Source organism: Oncorhynchus clarkii, chromosome 2 (genome assembly GCF_045791955.1).
Source record: "Oncorhynchus clarkii lewisi isolate Uvic-CL-2024 chromosome 2, UVic_Ocla_1.0, whole genome shotgun sequence".
NCBI classification, from domain to species: Eukaryota; Metazoa; Chordata; class Actinopteri; order Salmoniformes; family Salmonidae; genus Oncorhynchus; species Oncorhynchus clarkii.
Window position 1 is genome coordinate 48463215 of NC_092148.1, and position 18342 is coordinate 48481556.

At 39.1% G+C, this 18342-nt stretch overlaps 1 protein-coding gene across 2 annotated transcripts in view; it reads left to right on the plus strand.

Annotated features, from left to right (window-relative positions):
• Window positions 1-18342, plus strand: part of LOC139368699 (zinc finger protein 609a) — a 177604-nt gene that overhangs the window by 22908 nt on the left and 136354 nt on the right. The window contains exon 2 of one of the 2 annotated variants that reach the window (XM_071107968.1): window positions 17458-17525. The exons of the other annotated variant lie outside the window; for it this stretch is intronic. The gene's annotated coding sequence lies outside the window, so the exon portion shown is untranslated. The remainder of the gene's footprint in view (window positions 1-17457; window positions 17526-18342) is intronic. 2 annotated transcript variants of the gene reach the window in all.

Here is an 18342-nt window from a genome sequence, read left to right on the forward strand (position 1 = left end):
ACGGAGGGGGGGCATGTAAAAAAAATAATTGTGAGCAGTCAAAATAACTGCTTTAGCAGTTATATTGTTAAGCGTGGTTGTGGACTTAGAGCATCACATTTTTTTGTGTGAACCTGAAAAAAAATTGACAACTCTGAAACCTGAAAAAATAAAACTGGGAAAACGGATTTAACCAAAAGATAAAGCTGATTTTATAGGGGCCCTACAACTGTGGAGGTACTGTTCAAAATCACTAACAATAACACTCTTTTTGAGATCAAGGAAAGGTTTTATTTTTTACCCTCCAAACAATCATTGTAAATATGATATTATAAAGTTAAAGGTATATGCGATCAAATCATATGATGGTGCCATCAACTGAAATAGTTGATGCCACCAGTGGAAAAAGTGTTTAGAGCCCTACGGTGAGGATTATAATACCGCATTGATGCCATACAAGCAAGCCAAGCACTCGTGAATCCAAATGTGCACTTCACATTTCCATATCATAAATCTCATGTCATATACAGTGTCAATGTTTGTGATCACTATGTTTAATGTACAGTTAGTTACAAGATGACATGGCGTCATTCCATGGGTTTTTCTGAACAGAATAAGCCTATTCTTGTCTATTGTGTTGAAATTTGCCATGAAAAAAAGGCACACATGACTCTTCTCGGGTTGGGTGGTATGTACATATTTTTTTTTTAAAGCCCCAAAAGCATCACTTACCAGAATGCTAACAAAATGCTAACAAGTACTAAGGAATCCCCATACCTGATGCAAGGTAAATGTAGAAATCATACCTAGGGTATTTCAAAATACCCTGGTGTACTGTATATCGCTGGACCCTACTCCTATCTATGTGCACTAAAATTATGAACGTTCTAGTAATTGCCCTGTGATAACCTAACACTGAAAAATCATATTTTATAACTTAGCTAGTCATATTCGCAAAAGAACAAGCGTTCAAACGATGCCCGCCTGACCTAGATTGTGATTTATAATGGGCCGTTTTTGGATTACGTAAAACAGCAATAATTGTGTGATGGCGGGGATGCTGGGCATTTCAAACAAAACTACAGTGCTTGCTCTAGTTCCTCAACAGAATCATTATTATTGTGCATCAATCCAGTAGCAATTTGTTTTGTAAACTCTATCACAAGTTTGCTACAGAAACACACTACTGTCTGGCTGGTGCTCACAAAAAAAAAATCAACATTTCTCAGACCTCAGAGGGTCCCCTGATTTGGTTTAAGCATGGTTGTGGACTAAGAACATCCCATTTTGTTGTTTCCCCCCCCAAGAAAAAAAGAGGTTATTTTGAGAGTGAAAACCTGAAAAGGCTTGGGGAAATCGCATTCCTATTCTGCCCTCCTAGAGGATTTTGCAGAAAATAACACATAGCACTTTGAAATCTGCAATAAATATAACTTTATTTTAAGTCTCTTTTCTTTGCTGCTACAGTAGGCCTAAATCTATCCAAATCAAAGTAAGAACATGCCAATCATTACACATGCATATACTCACACTCGCATTCAAATAAACACATACAAGAACACACGCATAAATGTAATAGTGCCAGACATGCACACAAACACATAAAGTAGGCATTGCTGTTATGATTGCAGTTGTCTTTGATGTCCTTTGTTTTAAATGTATTATTTAAAGAATAATGTTGCATTGTTGTTTGCTGTTTTTTTTCTGTCTTTTCCCTTTTTCTCTTTAGTTCATTTTCTTGGTTTTTGGTGCATTGGGGGGGTTCTTGGGGGTGGGGAATGGAATTAATTGTATTCGTAATTGTTTTTCTTCGGGGGGGGGGGGGGGGGGGTGTTGTGCAAAGGGTCTCGAATGGTTGAGGGACAGCTATTGGGGAACTGTGGGTGGATCTTGGAGTGTTCGGGTTTCACAAGATTTTGATCATGAAAATAGAAACTATGACATATTTTATATCACTCACGCACAAGCACCCTCCCACACAAGGATGGCTCTGTTGCGGAAAGACTGATCCATGTTTGATAGTGTCTTGATGCTGTATTGTTTGTCCTTCATGTTCTAATACTGTAATCTTTCTAGGGTATGTGGGACGCTAGCGTCCCACCTGGCCAACATCCAGTGAGATTGCAGAGCGCCAAATTCAAATACAGAATTAAGAAAACAAAACATATTTTACATAGGTTTAAAGATGAACTTCTTGTGAATCCAACCACTGTGTCAGATTTTAAAAATGCATTACGGCGAAAGCATACCTTACGATTATTTGAGAACATAGCCCAGCAGACAAATCATTACAAACAGTAACCAGCCAAGTAGAAGAGTTACAGTCAGAAATATAGATACAATTAATCCCTTTGATGATCTTCATATGGTTGCACTCAGAAGACATTCATTTACTCAATAAATGTTCCTTTTGTTCGATAAAGTCTCTTTATATCCAAAAACCTCCATTTTGTTTGCACGTTTTCTTCAGTAATCCACAGGCTCAAACGCAGTCAAAACAGGCAGACAAAAAATCCCAATTGTATCTGTAAAGTTCATAGAAACATGTCAAACGACATTTGTATTCAAACCTCAGGTTGTTTTTAGCTTAAATTGTCTGTAATATTTCAACCGGACAATAACGTTGTCAATATAAAAGGTAAACAAGAAAGGCACTCTCTCTGGTCGCAAGCATGAAAAAGCTCTGTGACACGTCAGGGTCCACCTCATTCAGACTGGTCTTACTCCCTCATTTATCAGAATACAAGCCTGAAACAATTTCTAAAGACTGTTGACATATAGTGGAAGGCATAGGAACTGCAATTTGAGTCCTAAGTCAATGGATACTGTAATGGCATTGACTAGAAAAAACCCCAAAAAACCTACTTCCTGAATGGATTTTTCTCAGGTTTTCGCCAGCCAGTTTTTTTGTAATTTTTGTAATAAATAATAATACAAATCATTACTAGCCTGGTTCTGTATGGAATGCAGGCACATTATGGGACAGGCCAGGTCATTATCAATTTTTTTTTTTTAAATCACCAAATCACTAGTGGAAAAAATGTGTGTAGATCCCTGCTTGCAACATACCTTTGCATAGCACAGCTCTTGACAAAACCAATAGGTTTTCATAGTCCGGAATAGGTGGGGGTGAATCGCTTGTCGGCTAGCACGGGACTTCCATTTGGCTACACATTTAAATAATTTGCCAAACAAGTGGTCTTGAGCTCACGGAACAATCACATAATGATTGTGTTCATCCTCACGGGACTGGTAAGAACAGCCTTTGAATAAATTGGCCCCTAATGAAGCGTTGTGTTTCAATCTATTCAGTGTCCCTAACAGAACCTTCTAGAGTGGCTTAAGAGAGCTTTAAGAGTCCTTTCTGAAAGCATAATGGTACTACTGTGCAAGTGACTCAAAATAAAAAAAAATATGTGAGGTCTGTCTGATACTTCTGGTTCAACTATTAAAGCTGTCCGTGATGGACACTTTTACCCATCCCTGGTAATGCTAGGAAATTAAGAGCACTCATGATTCTGCTTGCCTTGGTAGACCAGTCTACAAATTCTACAATATTGCTTGTCTGCCTTACTGTCACTCTCTGAGCATAACCGGAGGACTTATTTGGTTTTCTACTCCACCCACTCATTTATATCTGTTTTAAGCCTTTTAAATAGACTTGCGTTTTGAAGGCTGGCTGTACTCCTCAGCTCCTGGGGAATTAATTGAAAGTGTTCTTCTACTCCTTCTCCTGACTGCCTGCTGAACCCTGCATCTTCTTTTGGAGAATACAGTGTTGAGGAAGAAGGGAGACGGGGAGAGAGAATGAAAGCGAGATGCCAAGCCTTTCTGTGACAGTACAGACCTGTGACAGGAGTCCGGACACTTGCAGTATCTCATCTGCCACCTTGCAGTCCCATCAACAATGGTCCGCGTAGGGAATGTCACAATGCTGCGGTTTCATCGCCGTAGCCAAGCAAGACCCTTCTGGGATTTTCTGTGATGGCTGGCAGGGGGGTGATGATGTAAGCCCAGGCCCTATGATGTTATTCTGGTCTGTGGTTAACACTGGGAGTCATGACCTTTTTCATTTTTGATTGACAATCCACGGAACTGACCGCTCTCATTTTCTGTTCACCCTCCGTGTGTTCACCTTCCCGTGTGTTCAACCTTGAGCGTTTTACAGTGTTGGACTGTAGGCTATTTCTCCCCTAGATTACTTGTGTCTTTTTTAAGAGTTTGTCAGACCGATGTTCCTTTTTAGTGCACATCAGCACTGTGGCAATAAATATTGGCCTGCTCTCCCCCGTTAATACAGTTTCTCCATAATAAGCAGCTTTGTTCCTTAGGCTGATGTGATAAAGTGTTTTTGAGTTAGACACCCCGAAGATACTGAGAGAGCGATCAGGCAGCTGAATGAATCAATAAGATTGAGTGCCCTCTAGACAGAGAAGTAGCTTTGTTTACAGTTTTAATTTGGGACTCTGGATTATTTTGGTAATGTCCCTGGCTAGGATGACTTTGATCGATAGAACAAAACTTTTTTGTGCTAGGCAAAATTGCAATTGTGCAAACAGTGTCTTTTCAGTTTACTCATTTGCATTCAAAAGTATGGGTTAACCAAATTCTAGTCCCCATGGCATTTACACACACTCACTGTAAAATTACACCAGTGTCTGAAGGATAACATGGCCTGCAAACGATAGCAGTAGAAAATAGCTAGGCTATAGAGCAGGGCTATTCAACTGATGGCCAGAACTGGCCTGTTTTATTAATTTAGTATGGCCCTTTGATCAATTCTTAACATTTTACTAAAAGATCTGGGGAAAAAGTCCCTGCCAAAATCTGACGTTCAGTGGCAAAATGACAAGCACTATTGTGATTTGAGTGGGTTTAAGCAGTTTCTAGTGCCTCTGTGACCTGTTGATCATTTTTTTCTTCATATGAATTTGGCTTTAGCGTTTGAATGGTTTCAGCTTCAAAATATTATGACCCCATTCCTGAAAGCTTCTCAGGAACACGTGTATGCCTTCTGTTTTACTGATGCTCACAAGAACTCTTTAGAAGGGAATGTGACATAAAAAGCACCTAATGATTGAAGGAAATTAATTCAAAGCATACATCCTTCAGACTGGAATTTGGCATTACCTGATTTGACATATCTTTGTAATATATTGAGATGCTTAGTTTTCCTTTTCAGTTATCAATTGTTTTGGCTGCACCTCAAAGTGCTTTATTGGTGCGTGCGTTGCTTTTATATACATTTCTTCCGAGGAATATTCGCATGTGGAAAATGTCCGACCCCTCTGCAATTCACCTTTTCCTTTTAAAATGTCATTTTTGTATTTTGTATTTTTTTTATTTTTTTTTATACTTCTGTACCTGTACCTGCTAATACACATGCAATATGTCAAATTAAAGCGTGACTTCTTGTTAATCCAGCCACGGTGTCCGATTTTCAAAAAAGCTTTACGGCGAAAGCAAACCATCTGAGGACGGCACCCCATGATGCGAACACAGACAATCATATTTCAACACGCCAGGCACAACACAAAACTCAGAAATAACGATATAATTCATGCCTTACCTTTGAATATCTTCTTTTGTTGGCACTCCAATATGTCCCATAAACATCACAAATGGTCCTTTTTGATTAATTCCTGTCGTTAAATGTCCATTTATTTGGCACGTTTGATCCAGAAAAACACCTGTTCCAACTCACGCAACATGACTACAAAATACCTAATAAGTTACCTGTAATCTTTGTCCAAACATTTCAAACAACTTTCCTAATAAAACTTTAGTTCTTTTTTTACGTAAATAATCTATACAATTTAAGACGGGATAAACTGTGTTAAATACCGGAGGAAAACAAAGTGTAGCGAGCTTTCAGGTCACGCGCCTCTATCAAACAGTACACTTCACTCTACCCTCGTTCTGAACAGGGCTACTTCTTCATTACGCAAAGGAAAAACCTCAACCAATTTATATTGACTGTTGACATCCAGTAGAAGCGATAGGAACTGCAAGCATGTTTCTATTAAAATGGGCTTGCCATAGAAAACTAATGGACAACAGATTGACCTCAAAAACAATTTCCCTGGATGGATTGTGCTCAGGGTTTCGTCTGCCAAATAAGTTATGTTATACTCAGACATCATTCAAACAGTTTTAGAAACTTCAGAGTGTTTCCTATCAAATACTACCAATTATATGCATATCCTAGCTTCTAGGCCTGAGTAGCAGGCAGTTTACTTTGGGCACCTCAGTCATCCAAACTTCCGAATACTGCCCCCTACCCCGAAGAAGTTAAATATCTGCTTCAAAGATATCTGCAGAAATAATTGGGTGTTAGATATGACAATTACACCTTGAGTTTGAAAATAAAATATTTGGGCTGTTGTACTACAGTATGTGAAATGGTTTTACATCCGGTAACGGAATTACATCATGGGTCTCTGATCTGTACTATACAGAAATGCATAACTATAGATAGGATATCACAATGAAGAGAGTGATATTCATGAATATAAAGGTAGAAGTATACAATATCCTTATTTTGCATATTTGGGTATTATTCTACACACTGGCTATTATTGTAATGATCTCTGTCCCCAAACAAGACCACATTTGTTTGATCCGGACCAGACCAAATCTGAAACAATCATATAAATATTTTTGACAGTAGGTGTATAGTAAAATACAGTGCATTATACTGTACTCTTGCGTGCTCTACAGTACTGAACTCTACTGTACTCTACTTTTCTTTACTTCACTGTACTGGTCTGTTCTCTAATGTGCTGTCCAAACTTGTGAAACACAGACGTCTATGATTGGTTTAGATTTGGTCCAGCCAGGGCGGACAGACCAAATTTCAGTGTCAATGGCTGTCCGGTGTTGGTCGGTGCTCAGTGGGTGAGGATGCTTGTTATAGTAAATGTAAAGAGGGTACTGATTTGGTAACGGAATTACGAGTTTTAATCACTTAATAAATCCTAATCTTGATATCAGAAAAAACACTAACTAGGCCTAATTGGTAAATCTACCTTAACTTACTGTGAACTTTCCTTATCCTCCCCCATGAGGGAGAGAAAATATCTTAAAGATACAGTATGTGTGTTTTGCTAACAGAATTATAAGGCAATGTTTTTAAATTTCAGAAGGCAATAATTTCTCAAAATATAAATATTGATATTAGTTGGTAGGGGTCTTAAACATTATTGTGTTTTGATGTATTTCTAATACCCTTTTAAGACTTTTTCTGGTAGATGTTGTCTAAGTTCCCTATTTCTATCTCTTTGAGCAGAAATCAAAGCCTTTTCTTATTTCAAAAATACAGACTTTTGGCTTTAATTTGACCCAAAATTTGAAATGCTCCTATGAACTTCTTGTTGGTGCTCAAGCAACGTTTTAGGTAGAAATTCCTGTATAGAAACTGTCGATCCTTTCCAAAATGAGAAAACGTGAAATTAACATATCCCGATAATTTGACTAACTTGACAGCTTTCACCTTGTAATCAGGGCTGTAATGTATAGCTTAACATTTTGCTGTGTGACCAGTACTATTATTTTGGGAGCACGTGTACATTGTTTAAAAATCATAACCAATCATAATGTGACAAATGTTTTTTTTTAAATAGCTAATTAAACCAGGCTTGACCGATCCCTTTTTGTGTAAACTTTCCCTCGGTACTGTGAAACGTTCCCCTGTCCTGTCAGCTATATGGCATTAGCTAGCGAGCTAGCTAGAACGACAACGAAACACAGTGGAATTTTAAGCTTTCTTTAACAACAAAAAAACTAAAATGATCAACCCGGGGAATATGAGGACAATGTGGGGTTACTTTGCAAATTGAAGTGGCTAAGGAGTAGAGGTCTTCACAGAGACCCAAACTCGATTACCCGCGATCTGACCAGGTATCCGAATGGGTTGGATCCAAAATTCTGTAGTTGACCCTCAGATCCCTGATTCAGATCACACTCGGTGGCCATGGACCTTGGATCTGTCTGAAAATATGTGAAATACCGATTGGATCAAAAATTATAGCATATTTGGAGAAAATATCCTGATGAATATAAATATCCCCTATTAGTCACATTTGCCTACGAATGGCAGTTGGTTCAGTCAATAGCATTCATCTCTCCTGTCTGCCTCTCTTTCTGTCTGGGTTGAGCTCTCCTTATAGTGAGCTTGCAACATTGTTTCAACTCGTTTCTTGCGCCAATGAGCTCTGAACAGACACCGCTGCACTTTGCACAAGGGAGAAGTGTTCAGGTAGCCTAATTTATGACATTTCCACTTGAGATATGGGATCAGCAATGTGTGGTGGTTACTTAGGCCTATGGAAAAGTAGTGTTGGAAAGATTTTCAAATACAGTGAGGAACTATTGTCATTCGCAAAGGATGTAAAACACTCTTGACTTTCTGTGTGAGGTGACGAAAATACTTTGAGAGTTGGTGGGTTAAGACAATCAGAAATGGGCTTACTATCAGACATCCCAAATTGGGAACTTGTATAGGCCTACATTTATGCACAGGCCAGGTACTATGTGTCCTCTAGCCAACTATACAAAAATCAGAGGCAAACTATTCACACCATGAATGTGCATGAATTCGCTGGAGAGCGGGCTCATTCTGGAGAGAGACGTGCCTACTGGTGCCACACAATTCCCTTCTTCTTGTGTCGACATTTTTAATTAGGGATGTCTTTTAGGATACTACTAAGTTGCAGGGTAGACCACAACTCAATTATTTTAGCTAGGCCTACATCAGGAAATGCATGTGAAAAGTTAACATTTACTAACATCCCGACAAGTTAAAACAATTTTACTTTTAGCAATACAGCTGCATTTAAAAAAAAAAATATTTCTGATGCATTTGGGTCCAATACAGACCCGACCTAATTTGGATCTGATTCTCCCTCGTCTCAGACATATTTTGGGTCAGAATCAAGTCCACCTGGGATCTGAATCAGATTGGGTATTGATTTTCAAAAATATTCCCAGGTCCTGTCTGTGTTGGCTGGAATGTCACGGATCTCAATTTCAGAACCAGAGAAGACAAAACTAGTAACACAATGTTCTGTGAGAACTGTTGAAAGCGTAGTAATGGCAGCAGGGAAGACTTATTTTGCTTCTGGCTGAAGCCACCTAAAAAGCACGAGTCGTTTCTAAAACAACTTAAGCCAAAAGCACAAGTGCCAGGACAAATGAATCGGGGCTGGAGCAACACCACTAGTGTACTACCAGACGCAGACGCATTTGACAGGCAACTGGTGCCAGCCCAAGCCGGTCAACAGGCTGAGCTGGAGGTAATGAAATCTAACACCACTTATTGCATTGCCAAAAAGGAGATGGTTCTTACCAAATTCAGACCCATGTTACTCACCCACCCAGAAAAAGAATGGATTACAAATGAACCCGACATATGGAAACGAGGTGTCCTGCACAAAAATGTTTGTGCATTCCCACTGATAAATGTACTGGAATGGGAGGGAATACATTTCAACTTTCAAATGGTACCAGAAAGATGGTTGGAGCTACACACTTCAGAGAATGTTGACTTGAATGGGAATATCTGTTTTAAATTGTACTGTCAATCCTCCATAGGAAACCTATTGAAATCATGTTTTCCTCTAGGACTTTGTTTGTGCTTAGCTCTATTCCTTTTCTTTTTATCCTAAAAAACTCCCTAGTTCCTTGCCCATGACAAGCATACCCATAACATGATGCTGCCACCATCATGCTTGAAAATATGAAGAGCGGTACTCAGTAATGTGTTGGATTTGCCCCTAACATAATGCTTTCTATTCAGGACAAAAAAAGTATTTCTTTGCCACATTTTTTGCAGTATTAATTTAGTGCCTTAATTGCAAACAGGATGATTGTTTTGGAATATTTTTATTCTGTACAGACTTCCTCTGTTTAACTCTGCCATTTAGGTTAGTATTGTGGAGTAACTACAATGTTGTTGTTGATCCATTCTCAGTTTTCTCCTATCACAGCCATTTAACTCTGTAACTGGTTTAAAATCACCATTGGCCTCATGGTGAATACCACGAGTGGTTTCCTTCCTCTCCGTCAACTGAGTTAGGAAGGACGCCTGTATCTTTGTAGTGACTGGGTGTATTGATACACCATTCAAAGTGTAATTAATAACCATGCTCAATGGGATATTCACTGTTTGCTTTTATTTTTACCCATCTTACCAATATGTGCCCTTTGCGAGGCATTGGAAAACCTCCCCGGTCTTTGTAGTTGAATCTGTGTTTGAAATGAACTGCTTGACAGAGGGACCTTACAGGTGTGTGGGGTACAGAGATGAATCATGTTAAACACCATTATTGCACACAGAGTTAGTTCATGCAACTTATTACCTGAAGGTATTGAATACTTATTGACTCAAGACATTTCAGCTTTTCATTTTTTATTAATTTATAAAAAATAATAATTATAAAAAAACATAATTCCACACTGTCATTGTGGGGTATTCTACATGTAATCGATTTTAAATTCAGGTTGGGTGTGAGTACTTTCTGAAGGCACTGTATAGAATAGAAATGACCTTTTAAGATGACGTTTGACGATGGGTGGACCGGCAATCATCTTTGTGGTAGTAATTAGTAGTAAACATTCAGTGAAAATACCAATGGTTTACTAGCTAAATTGCAGTGGTCTGAAGGGATGGGTCCATTCTATGAATTCTATTTCTATTATTGAAATTACATATACCCTGTATTCTAGAGCATGTTATGTCTCAACCAATGGCTGTCACAACACAAAAACCTTGATGTGAAATGAAAAGAATTTGAGTTCACATGTTTATAATTGACGTTAAAGGTTTAAAAATATATATTTTGGGCGTTTTAATATTAAAAAATGAAGTAGTTTGACAACGTTTGTAAGCTTTTAAATGACATCCAACTCAACAGTTTATATTTTCCAGTGATGAAGACATGGATCTCTCATGGTATGGTGGGGTATACTAAATGGGTTAACTTTATCTCCAAAACTATACTTTGACCGCTTTTTCCATGGGCAAACATGTATGGAAAGTTTCTTTAAATTGTAAGGGATGCTGTCAAAAAGTGATTGAATTCAAATGGATTTACCCTATAGGGGAAAAACACTGCTTCTTAATAGAATTGCTGAATGAGATTGAAAATAGCTCCGGCAGTGTGAAGCGAAGTAGCCTAAGCATGATCAACTTTGCCTTCTGGTTATAGTTTGCAATGTAATTTGAAACTTTTCCATCTTTCAAACAGGAAACCTTATTTTGACATCAATAAGCCTAGGCTAATAACATATTCTATCAATGCAGAGAAGCACCTGTGTCAACTGTCTTTATTTACCTTCCTGATGAGATAAGCTATTCTATCATGATAATACGATGTCATCATAAGGTTCTTTTTTCTCCATTGCTAATGGCACACAGCTGTCTTGGAGATCTCTAGCAGCAAACACATTTTGAATGACTAACCAGGCAGACAAAAAGGCAAGTGTAATGGCGCCACACTGCGCTCCTTTCCCCATTGATCTGCCTCCGTTGTTCTCTACAGACCGGGATCTTCTCATGATTTACACCTTTACACTTAGCAGGGGGGATTGTTTTGTGAAATGCATATTTATCTCAAAAGGTGTCGATTTCAGAAGGTTGTCAATGGAGGGGAAAAAAGATGACAGTGTTTATTTAGGGATAGCTTTTGTCAGTATCGTTTGTCTTACTAATGGCTTAATCAGGCTGTTATGATGACCTGTAATGACTCAGATTGTGCTAGAATTATCCCACAAGGCCTTTCAATCTCTTGGCATGTCACCCCTTTTCTGCCCTAAATTGCGTTTTTTGAATGTGCGAGTGATTGGTTTAACTATGATCCCTTATTGATGTCACTTGTTAAATCCACTTCAATCAGTGTATAAGTGAAGGGGAGGATACAGGTTAAAGAATAATTTTTAAGCCTCGAGACAATTGAGACATGTCGAATACTCATACTATCCGCACGAACCATACTATTTGTGATTTAAATTGAGTATGTAGTATGCTTATTAGTCATAGTATGGATATAGTTACTATGCCAAAAGTTCCCGGATGTCATACTACATTCGCCAAAATACAAAGTATACAAGCAATGGACACTATTTCCATGGTTTTAGGCCCATAATGCAATTCTTCATGAAAGGTGCGTGGCTTCACCTTTTCAGATTTGAAGAAAAAGGCAGAAAATATGCAGCCCGAAGTCCGAGAGTGGATACAAATTCGTTGCATTAACTAATTATGACAAATGTTTAGGAAATGTTAACCAATGTAATAAAGTAATGACTTCAAATAAGTTACTTTATACGTTATGTTGGCTGACAATTTGTTAGCAACGCTATCCTTACGAACCGCATAGCATTACAGCAGTATGTACCAGGTATGTTAGCTACCTACTGTAACTTTAGTTGGCTACTAATACATAGAACTTGCCAGTATATTTACTTTATGCTATCTAACTACCCAACGTTTATTTACTTGATTATTCACGTCATTCATAGCTTAGTTAAGTGGTGTAGTTGTTCGGGTGTGTTCGTAAATTTGCACGGGCTATCTACTCTGATTTCAGAAGACACTCGTCTGACTGTGCCAGAGCGCAGACTAACTGATGAATTTACGAACACTCAACACCCGTTGAATGTGGCCGGTGTCAGTAAACGTCGGCATAAAAAGTGTAATTAAGTTGTTGCCAGCAGCACAGTTACAGTTACCAACACTCTGGATAACATGATCACTGCCTAATCAGCTCTGCTAGGGCAAGTAAAATGGTCAGTGAGGTGTCTCATTTGTGTCTGGAAGTAGTTAGCCAGTTAACTTGGGTGCTTGACTGCTGTTATGGGGTCAGAACGCTCGGATCAACCCTATTCCTCGGCCAGAGTGTCCACTGTGCACTCTTAATTTACAAACAGATAATCTGACCACACCCGGAATTTACGAACGCTCCACTCCAGATTGAATTTACGAATACACCTGAAGTTTAGCTAGTAATTATTGTTATGCTAACAAGCTAGCAAGAGGTTGCATAGCAGCAGCATCAACTTCCGGTAGATGGAGTATGCTCAACTGAAAGGATACCATTCATTTACAGTATACTAAAATAAAATCATTAATCCACCTGGAGTGTCAGATTTCAAAAAAGCTTTACAGCTAAAGCAAACCAAGTATTTATGTAAGGACATCTCTCTCAGCAGACAAAACATTACAAACGGCTAGCAGCAAAATAGATTAGTCACGAAAGTCAGAAAAGCAATAAAATTAATTGTTTACCTTTGATAATCTTCGGATGTTTGCACTCACGAGACTCCCAGTTACACAATAAATGTTCCTTTTGTTCCATAAAGATTATTTTTTATATCCAAAATACCTTCATTTGGTTGGCGCGTTATGTTCAGTAATCCACACGCTCGAGCGGTCACGACGGGGCAGACAAATTCCAAATAGTATCCGTAAAGTTTGTAGAAACATGTCAAATGTTTTTTTATAATCAATCCTCAGGTTGTTTTCACAATAAATAATCGATAATATTTCAACCGGACCGTAGCTTTTTCAATAGGACTTAGAGAAAATGTCTGCTCCAAGCTGTTGGCGCATGCAAAACTCTGCTAGCACCCAGCCATCCACTAACGCGAAGTGATTGTTCTCGCTCATTTTTCAGAATAAAAGGCTGAAACTATGTCTAAAGACTGTTCACACCATGTGGAAGCCATAGGGAAAGGAATCTGGTTGATATCCCTTTAAATGGAGAGAAGGCATGCAATGGAACAGATAGCTTTCAAAATAGAAGGCACTTCCTAGTTGGATTTTCCTCAGGTTTTTGCCTGCAATATCAGTTCTGTTATACTCACAGACAATATTCTGACAGTTTTGGAAACTTTAGAGTGTTTTCTATCCTAATCTGACAATTATATGCATAATCTAGCTTCTGGGCCTGAGAAACAGGCAGTTTCATTTGGGTACGTTTTTCATCCAAACGTCAAAATACTGCCCCCTACACTCAACAGGTTAATGCAACCACTGTGTCAGATTTCAAAAAAGCTTTACCAAAAAAGCACACCATGCAATAATCTGAGTACAGCGCTCCGACAACAAAACAAGCCATACAGATATCCGCCATGTTGTGGAGTCAACATGTCAGAAATAGCATTCTAAATATTCACTTACGGGCCTCCCGGGTGGTGCAGTGGTTAAGGGCCATCAGAGTCCCTGGGTTCGCGCCCAGGCTCTGTCGTAACCGGCCGCGACCGGGAGGTCTGTGGGGCGACGCACAATTGGCCTAGCGTTGTCCGGGTTAGGGAGGGATTGGTCGGTAGGGATCTCCTTGTCTCATCGCGCACCAGCGACTCCTGTGGCGGGCCGGGCGCAGTGCGCGCTAGCCAAGGTTGCCAGGTGCACGGTGTAGCCTCCGACACATTGGTGCGGCTTGCTTCCGGGTTGGATGCGCGCTGTGTTAAGAAGCAGTACGGCTGGTTGGGTTGTGTATCGGAGGACGCATGACATTCAGCCTTCGTCTCTCCCGAGCCCGTACGGGAGTTGTAGCAATGAGACAAGATAGTAGCTACTACAACAATTGGATACCACGAAATTGGGGAGAAAAAGGGGTAAAATTTAAAAAAATATATATATATTCACTTGATGATCTTCAGAATGCACTCCCAGGAATCCCAGTTCCATAATAAATGTTTGATTTGTTCGATAAAGTCCATTTATGTCCAAATACCTCCTTTTTGTTCACACGTTTAGTACACAATCCAAACTCACGACACACGGGCAAGTCCAGGCGAAAGTTCAGGAGAAAGTCATATTACAGTTCATAGAAACATGTCAAACAAAGTATAGAATCAATCTTTAGGATATTTTTATCATAAATCTTCAATAATGTTCCAACCGGAGAATTCCTTTGTCTGTAGAAATGCAATGCAACAGAGCTATGCCACTCTGGCAGACCTCTGACTCATTCAGCTCCCATTCCCCCCTCCTTCACAGTAGAAGCATCAAGCAGGGTTATAAAGACTGTTGACATCTAGTGGAAGCCTTAGGAAGTGCAATATGACCCCATAGACACTGTATATTCGATAGGCAATGACTTGAAAAACTACAAACCTCAGATTACCCACTTCCTGGTTGGATTTTTCCCAGGTTTCTGCCTGCCATATGAGTTCTGTTATACTCACAGACATCATTCAAACAGTTTTGAGTGGGTCAAGAGCTGCAGCGCTGCTGTTTTTCACGCTCAACCGTTTCCCGTGTGTGTCAAGAATGGTCCACCACCCAAACGACATCCAGCCATCTTGACACAGCCGAGAAGCCGTAGGGTCAATATTAGGAAAGTGTTCTTAATGTTTTGTACACTGTGTATATGACTACGATTGTTTAACGAGATATAGGATACAAGCCAATCTCTGCTAGTCTAGTGAATTAACATTGTGGTTCCGTGGAAGCTTATATCAATTCTCTTAATTTGGCTAGATTCTAGACTACAATCAAACTTCCTTGGCAGGTTGAAATTGAGAAGAATATAAAACAATACTTGAGACATCTTTATACGCCTGTTAGTTTTTCCCCCGAACTTCTATTTGTTTGATGGAGAAAGACATCCATGTACGGATAGGTCCGTACTTGCGTGCTAAATGGTAGACCATCAGGGTATGTGACTTAAAACGATTTCTAGTGTGTGAAATTTAGAACATTTTATCAATTGAATGCCAGGTTGTCATACCCATGTTGGCTTTTCATCTAGTATGAATTCACTGCATGCAAATGAGGAATTGCGCATTAGATGACTAATTTTCAGTATGGGTGAGTCTAGTATGTTCATATGTGTTGCTTACTGCATACATTTTTACTAAAGAGTATGTTCTAAATAGTATGTAGTATGATTAGTACACAGTACGTAGCCTAGTTTTTAATAAGTAGTAGGCAATTTCAGACACGGCACCTGTCTACAGTTGACCCATATGTAATGCCTTATCTGGGGTGGTTTTTTTTCATTACATTTTTGTTGTTGCAGAAATGCCTTTCATGTGCCTTAATAATAAACTCATACATGATCTATAATTATGAAGAAAAAAAAAACAGAACGTGTTTAGCCATGGAGAAAGTACAGAATCTTGCCCAGTTATGATTGGTTGAGATAGTGAGGGGGCTGGGACATTCATGAGAGAGAGTCTGTCACTGGCCTGTCAAATGGCTCGTCCTGCGCTCTGCTAACGCGGATATTTCAAATATCCTTTATTAACTTCAAGTGCTAGCCCACAAGTAGGAAAAACTTAACACACACAAACAAATTAAGGCTTGGGTAAAAACATGATTGTTGGATTTATACATATTTCCATCATGGACAACGTGCAAAGTGTAGCTACAGCATTCAATAAGTGTTGCCCTTAATATTGCTATTGCTTCTATCATCTCTGATTGTGGAAGTAGAGCTGTGACGATTGTGGCATTTTGGGAGACCATTCATTGTTATGCAAACGACCTCTGTTATTGTCATTTTTTGTCAAATGTTTTGAGCTTATAATGCATCTTTGAAAAATAGCTATGACATACCTAGTTAATACAACACAGCTTTGGTGACATCCCTGGCTCAAAAACGAATGGTTCTGACCATTTGGAACTTTTGGAAATGAAGCTGTGCTGTTCTACTCGTAAAATGATCACCAACTGCTATTGGGTGAACAACATCTACTTGAATATAAAGTTGGATCCCCCCCCCCTAGTCCGTACATGAATATTTAAGACGATTGTGATGATAGTTCATGGTTATTGTCCATAATTGTTGGTTATATGATAATTCTACCACCCCTATGTGGAAGGAAATCGTCGTCTGGTTGATCCTGAGTGGGAAGGATATTTTGAAAGTGTTCGTCTGCCGTGATGAATCATAATCCATTGCCTGTAGCTACGCAGGTAAGAATCTACAGTTAAATAGCTTGCTAGCTTCAAGTGCATGCTTTATTAGCTAGCTCACACAGCATCATAAAGTCATTTTCATTAGTAGCTATTGCTGTGTAGGTAAACAGTTGCATACAGGTAGCTAACTAAAGATTGGTTAATGTTTATATTGCTGATGTGTTAAACAATTCATGACATGATGATAATCCGTGTGATTTGTGTCATTTCATGTTTAACAATCGAAAAGAGCCACTGTGGTGCAAATGCTAATCCATGTTAGAGACGCACTGGCTAAGTTTTCTAGCTAGCAAGCCACAATGAAAAGATGGCAAAATAGCCATCTAGGTTGTTTTTTTAACTGGCTAGCTAGATGGTAATTACGAAGTTAAATGTTCACTAAATCAGTTGTCAGCATTGCCATTGTTTGGCTGGAAGCAGGTTGGGTACACGGCTTGTGTTTTAGCTGGTGAAGTTTAGTACAGCTGTAGCAGTCAACAGGCAAAAACAATCCATGAGAGATGGATGAATTCTTGTTTTTAATTCTAACCTATTTCCTGGCATTTTTCTTTCAGCATAAGAAGAATCTGCTCTCCTCTACTAGTACAAGGAGATGAACGAGGGTGTACAAGCAGCACTTCAGGTCAGGGTGGAAAATGTTACCAGCCTCTCAAATCTATTACCAGGAAAATAAATTGAACCCTACCCCGCTTTCACCACTGTAGCATTGAGATTCTGTTTTCCAAGAACTGATACACTCAAATGTGTACACTACTGTTAAAAGTTTGAGGTCACTTAGAAATGTCCTTGTTTTCGAAAGAAAAGCTATTTTATTGTCCAGTAAAATAACATCAAATTGATCAGAAATACAGTGTAGACATTGTTAATGTTGTAAATGACTGTTGTAGTTGGAAACGACTGATTAAAAAAAAAATGGAATATCTACATAGGCGTACAGAGGCCCATTATCAGCAACCATCACTCCTGTGTTCCAATGACACGTTGTGTTAGCTAATCCAAGTTTATCATTTTACAAGGCTAATTGATCATTAGAAAACCCTTTTGCAATTATGTTAGTACTATTTAATGAAGCTGCCAGTTGAGGACATGTGAGGCATCTGTTTCTCAAACTAGACACTAATGTACTTGTCTTCTTGCTCAGTTCTGCACTGGGGCCTCCCACTCCTCTTTCTATTCTGGTTAGGGCCAGTTTGCGCTGTTATGTGAAGGGAGTAGCACACAGTGTTGTACGAGATCTTCAGTTTCTTGTCAATTTCTCGCATGGAATAGCCTTCATTTCTCAGAACAAGAATAGACTGACGAGTTTCAGAAGAAAGTTATTTGTTTCTGGCCATGTTGAACTTGGATTAGCTAACACAACGTGCCATTGCAACACAGGCGTAATGGTTGCTGATAATGGGCCTCTGTACGCCTATGTAGATATTCCATTAAAAATCAGC